The sequence below is a fragment of the Artemia sp. Qi Xiang Cuo genome, chromosome 2, assembly GCF_049724085.1.
Source record: "Artemia sp. Qi Xiang Cuo chromosome 2, ASM4972408v1, whole genome shotgun sequence".
Classification (NCBI taxonomy): Eukaryota; Metazoa; Arthropoda; class Branchiopoda; order Anostraca; family Artemiidae; genus Artemia; species Artemia sp. Qi Xiang Cuo.
The window spans coordinates 23,211,414-23,218,260 of record NC_142795.1 but is presented as its reverse complement, the minus strand read 5'-3'; positions in this window follow the sequence as shown (position 1 = coordinate 23,218,260).

The following is a 6,847-nucleotide window of genomic DNA, read 5'->3' as shown; positions in this document are numbered from 1 at the left end:
ATTTAGTTTCTGTTGTCATAAAACATAAACGTAAACCCTCAGACTCTCAAAGAGAATTTTTCAATTATTAACATAAATATAGATTTCTATTTTTGCCTTATTTAAATTTTTGGTAATCCTTATTTTTTGAATTATTAAGCAGTATGAATTATTTTAAAATACAAAAAATTGAAATCAGTTACCTTTTTTTTTATTAAAATGTCTCATAGTTTATGATTTCACCTACGTTGAGGGATTAGGGGATGCAAAAAAATATAGCTATTAGAATTCTAACATTTTGAATCAATTTACATGCCGCCCTAGTTTCTTTTTTATGTTCAAAAATACTTTAATTAGTTAATCACATTCAAGCTCAAAGTTTGTCAACGCAAATACAGATTTGTATAGTCTAGTACCTTCCAAGAAAACAAGCTGGGGTGATTCTCCAGCATTTTATTGAGGGGGGGGGGCGGGGACAAGAGGGGTCCATATTTGGATAGTCAAAGGACATGGGATGTATAGTATTTTTTTTCTCTACATTATTAGGGGGCAACTGCACCCCCCCCCTTGCCACCCCCAAAACGACGCCCCCGAAGTCAAGAACACCATTCTAGGATGGCAGGAGGCTTGTGACTGGAAAATTCAAAAAATTGCTTATTAAATCATTGTAGATATGGATGCTAATTTCTGCCAATTTTCATCATTATTTCTGATGTGCCGGTGTCTCTTTTAAACCCTATATAGCTAATAGTAAACAATATGAAACAAAGTTTTGACTTAGTTATTTTGAGTTGAAAATTGTTAACTTTGATTTTTCCTAACCAAATTAAAAAACTTATCCCCATCTGGCATCAGCCATTATAGTGTTTTCTTAATATTTGTGGCAATGCTTGGGGGGAGGAATCAATATCCTTTCCTATGTGCAGGTGGTAAAATTTGGAAAAATTTATTACGATAGACTAAAATTTTTCTTTTTAAAGGGACGGGGTGTTTCCCTATAAAACTGTTGCCCCAGACCTTGAAAAAATATTGCCCAAATATTATGTCATTCACTTTTCTGCTGTAGTAATTTAAAAGCCCTTATTAATTGATTAGTTAATTGAGTCTTAACTAATTAGCACCATAAGGGTGTTATTTACAGTGCTCCCACTATCACTTTCTGGTTCCCCTGAGTTTCTCCGGGTGAAAATTAGTTTCTCCGAGATCTGTCAGCTCCTTTAAGTTTATGATAAATTTATATCAATACATTCTCACTCGCAATTGAAATACATAAAAAAGAAAAATTACAATAGCCTTATTTTCTTATGTCTAGGAATAAAGATTTGTGAATACACGGAAGTTAATATGAAATACAAGCCGTCGATTTCCGTTAACGTTAATATTTGGGGAGATCTTGGCGAACCCAATTTTCTTTTGGGGTAACCCCGGAAAATTTGGGGCAATGGAAGCATTGGCTATATATTATTTTTTTTATGTGCAGAAATAACTGAATTGTAGTTTTATCATAAAATCACTTTACCGTATTTTGAATGCATTAAAAAGCTTATTGAAGGAAAAACTTTTAAATCAACAAATTATGCCTATTTGGCAAAACGATCTTGCATCGACAAACCTTTTCGGAAAAGTGCTTGATTTTTTATTATTATAATTATTAATATTTTTTTAGGGCTGAATTTGAGGTTTCTCTTTTAACAGTCTTCTACATTCTGCTGCTTGTGTTAACATTAGTTAATTAGCTGCAAAATTTGGACTAAAGTTTGGAAACTGTAAAATACAACGTTATAAGTTTATTTTTGGTTTGAAACGTTTTTTACAATGCTTAATTCTGTGATATGTACATAAGTAATCATTTTAAAGTGTAATGAGTCGCAAAAAGCTTTATTTTTTTTTTACATTTATTTGAATAATTTCAGTTTGGATGATATTTTTTACCTTTGTTTGTCTGTTCACTAATTTTATATTTATCAACTCCAATAAACAAATGGACGTTCACCTCATATGTTTTTACTTGTAAAATCGCTTAGGTAAGTTTAGTGCACTTTTTATAGTTCAAACGTTTTTGTGGTACTGACTAATTTAATGTACAAACACGTTCTGATGTCACACTAGCTATAAACACTCGTGTTCTTTTATATGCAAATCCTCTTTTATATCACTTTTTTTCTTCTTTTTCTTGCACTGAGGACTGCTCAGCCGATGTCTTTGCCGAAATACCTTCTTTGCCTTCGTTATTCATTGGCTGAAAACTATCCTAGTTAATGTTTACTTTATATTTTATTTATTTCTTCATTGTTCCATACATTTTCTTGTTTTCGTCCCTATATCATCATTATTGCTGCTTGCATAATATACACCCGACCTAATATTCTTCATCTAAGTTAAACCTGTTTCTCTGACGCTCAATCCTAATAAAATTAAATAAAAAAAACAAGTTTTTTTAACTGAAAGTAAGGAGCGACATTAAAACTTAAAACGAACAGAAATTATTCCGTATATGAAAGGGGCTGTCCCCTCCTCAACGCCTCGCTCTTTACGCTAAAGTTTTTTATTTTTTAAAAAATAAAGTTGTAAGACAGAGTCAAACTTTAGCGTAAAGAGCGAGGCGTTGAGGAGGGGACAGCCCCTTTCATATACGGAATAATTTCTGTTCGTTTTAAGTTTTAATGTCGCTCCTTACTTTCAGTTTAAAAAACTTGTTTTTTTTATTTAATTTCTGATCGTTTTTTAGTTAATGCAGCTTTTATTTTGGCTCGCCGTCATTGAATAAGTAAACAAAATTTGCATAAAAATTTTACTTTTCTTTTGCTAAATGGCTGTCTCTAAATTTGGTTCTGACGTAATTTACAAATTAACTTACGTAACGAACTTCTATAGTCGTATATTTTTCTTCTGGAAAAAAATACAAAGTTGCCGATTTTGCAGATATGAGCTTGAAACCTATGTTATAGGGTTTTCTGATACGCTGAATCTGACAGTGATTTTCATTAATTTTTTTTCACTTTTAGGGGATGTTTCCCCCTCTTTAAAAAATCAGGTAAGTTTTCTCAGGCTCGTAGCCTTTGATGAGTAATACTAAACTTAACAAAATTTGTATATTTAGAATCAGCATTATAAGCCCATTCTTTTGATACATTTATTGACATCAAAGTTCTGTTTTTAAAATTTTCGAGTACTATTGAGCCGTATCGCTTGTTTTTTTTTATTGTTTTTTTTTTTATTAAGGATATATTATTAAGTATATGATTGGGTTCTACCCATATTCAAAACCACGCACTGTAAGTTAAAATTAAAAAAAAATTTTAATTCAAAAAACCCTGAATCACAAAGGCCGTTTAATTAGAATAGAAAGTCTCTTTTGAAAGCAATAAAAAAAACTGTTGCGTAAAGAGCGTGGTATTGACTTGGGGGAGAACCCCCTCATATACATAATAATTTATGTTCATTTTAAGTTCTAATGTTGCTTTTTGCTTTCAGTTGAAAAAACTGTTTTTTTTAATTTAATTTCTGATCGTTTTTAAATAATGCTTGAAAATCTGATACCCCCTTCATAAAAATGTCTCTTACCCCAAAGAAACATCCTCCACGGAAAAACTCTCCCTAGTAACCCCCTCCTCCAGCCCCCCCCCCCCCACCAGAAAAAAATTCTTCCTGAAAATGTCTGTATACGTCCCAATAACCAATACAATATTTAAGCAATGGGCAAAGTGCATAGCTTGCAGCCCTTCCCCTGGGAACTGTGGGGGATTAAGTCATCCTAAAAGACATATTTATAAAATTTTTGACTATGTTGGACAAAATGGCTATCTAAAAATTTTAATTGGGTGACTTCGGAAAAAAAATGAGCGTGGGAAGGGGCCAAGCTGCCCTCCATTTTTTTGGTGACTTAAAAAGGGCACTAGAACTTTTAATTTCCGTTCCAATACGCCCTTTTACGATATTCTAGGACCACTGGGTCAATACGATTACCCCTGGGGAAAAAAACAAATAACCACGCACCCGTGATCTTTCTTCTGGCAAAAAATGCAAAATTCCACATTTTTGTAGATAGGAGCTTGAAACCTCTACAGTAGGGTTCTTGGATACTCTGAATATGATGGTAAGAATTTCTTTAAGGTTCAATAATTTTTAGGGGGTCTTTCCCCCTTTTTTCGAAAATCAGCCAAATTTTCTCAGGCGCGTAACTTTTGATGGGTAGTATTAAACTTGATGAAACTTATATATTTGAAATCAAAATTAGAATCTGATTCTTTTGATGTATCTATTGGTACCAAAATTCCATTTTTTAGAGTTTCGGTTACCATTGAGCCGGGTCGCTCCTTACTTACAGTTCGTTACCACGAACTGTTTGAAATATACCTTATGATGAAAATATAATACTTTAGAAACAAATTTTGGCTATATATTTACACATAAGGGGGGAGGGGTAAAGTATAGCGTCTGCGTGCCTCATGTGTTAGGTACAATTATTCTGCATATTAAGTAGTAAGAATTGTTCTAACTTCACACTGTCCAAATACTTTACCCCCACCCCTAATGTGTAAATATATTGCCCATTTCCCATATATTCCCTTATTTTCCATCTATTCTGTCACTTCTCTTTGTCTTGTCTCAGGCTAAGCTGAAAGAGACTAACGAGAAAAACTGGTTTTACAATGCGTCAATGAATTATTGACCTCCTCGCTCTTTACGATAAAGTTTTTCATTGTTAAAAAAAAGTTGTGAGAAAGTCAAACTTTAGCGTAAAGAGCGAGGCGTTGAGGAGGGGACAGCCCCTTTCATATACGGGATAATTTCTGTTCGTTTTAAGTTTTAACGTCGTTCCTTACTTTCAGTTAAAAAAACTTGTTTTTTTTTATTTTATTTTTGAATGTTTTTGAATTAATACAGGTTTTGATTTTGGCTCATCGTACATAAATAATTAAAACAAAATTTGAATATTCATTTTACTTTTATTTGGTTAAATGGCTTTCCGGAAACTTGTTTAATTTTATTTACGAATGTTTTTATTAGTAATAAATATTCGTAACTTAGGAATTAACTTAAGTAAAGAACTTTTATGTTCATATGTTTTTAATAGGTATATTAGAAGGTTTGCCACCAAGTCAACACCTTACTCTTCAAGCTAAAGTTCGAATGTTGTCCCAAATCTTTAAAAATGACCCCATAATCACAAAGGCCGTTAATTATAATAAATAGCTCTTATAAAAGTACTAAATAATCTTTGGCTTAAAGAGCGAGGTATTGACTAGGGGGTGAACCCAATCATACACGTAATGTTTTCTGTCGTTTTAAGTTTTGATGTTGCTCCTTACTTTCAGTTGAAAAACTTGTTTTTTTATATATAATTTCTGATATTTTTTTTAAATAATGCTGGGAAATCCGGCGCCCCCTTCATAGCAGTGTCCCTTCCCCCAAGAAAACTTCCTTCATGGAAAGATCCTCCCACATAACCCTAGACCCACTCCACACCCCCCCCCACCAGAAAAAATCCCCCCTGAAAACGTCTGTATACTTCCCAATAACGAATGCTATATGTTAACATTGGGTAAAGTTCATAACTTTCAGCCCTCCCCCCGGGGACTTCGGGGGGATTAAATCATCCTAAAAGACATAGTTATCATATTTTCGACCATGTTGAACAAAATGACTATCTCCAAATTTTGATCGGGTGACTTTGGGAAAAAATAAGCGTGGGAGGGAGCCTAGTTGTCCTCCATTTTTTTTTCACTTAAAATGGGCACTATAACTTTTAATGTCCGTTGGAATGAGCCCTCCTACAATATTCTAGGATCACTGGGTCGATACGATCACCCCTGAAAAAAAAACACGCATCCGTGATCTTTATTCTGGCAAAAAACGCAAAATTCTACATTTTTGTAGATAGGAGCTTGAAACCTCTTAAGTAGGGTTCTCTGATACGCTGAATATGATGGTGTGATTTTCATTAAGGTTATATAACTTTTAGGGGGTCTTTCCCTTTTTTTTCGAAAATCGGCCAAATTTTCGCAGGCGCGTAACTTTTGATAGGTAGTACTAAACTTGATGAAATTTATATATTTGAAGTCAGCATTAAAATCTGATTCTTTTGATGTATCGAATCTGTATCAAAAGTCCGTTTTCTACAGTTTCGGTTACTATTGAGCCGGGTCACTCCTTACTTACAGTTCTTTACCATGAACTGTTTGGTAATTAACTATTTAACAATTTTAAGAAAACAGATTATACTATTAAGGAAAAATTAAAAACTTTAATATATTACAGGGAATGATCAATTAACGAAGAAAATTTTACCTAAAGGAGCTAATATAATGAAATAAAAATCACCTCCGTTAATGCTGCCAAAAAAAGAATCTGTCTTATCTGAAAGATTCTGGGCCAGGACAGAATGAATGATTTGGGCCAGGACAACAAGAGACCTGGAGACTCCTGGAGAAGTCTCTGTCCCTAAATTTGACCTCCGATTTCAAGGAAGCTTAGTTTTATTCCCTCCCGACTTTGCTAAGCTCATTTTTTCCTCTGGAATAGTCTCTAATACTGTTTGGTGAATTACTTTGAATCTTTAAAGTAATATTTTACATAAAATTGTTCAGCAGTGGGTGATTCACATTATTAGCTAAAGTTGGTATAAGAGATTGCAGCAGTTCTTTTCGAAATGTAATGCCTTAAATTACTAAGGGCACCAAAATACAAATATTTTATGCCCCTTAAATCCATCTTAGGTTTATTCATATCTAAAAACCGCAATTTGCCAAGATTTTTGCATTGGTTGTTTCAAAATTATGAAGTTTTCAGGGCAGTGTCCCATCCCATTTTTGCGAGCGCTGCCATGATGAACCATAATAATAAATAATCAATTATATGACAGTGC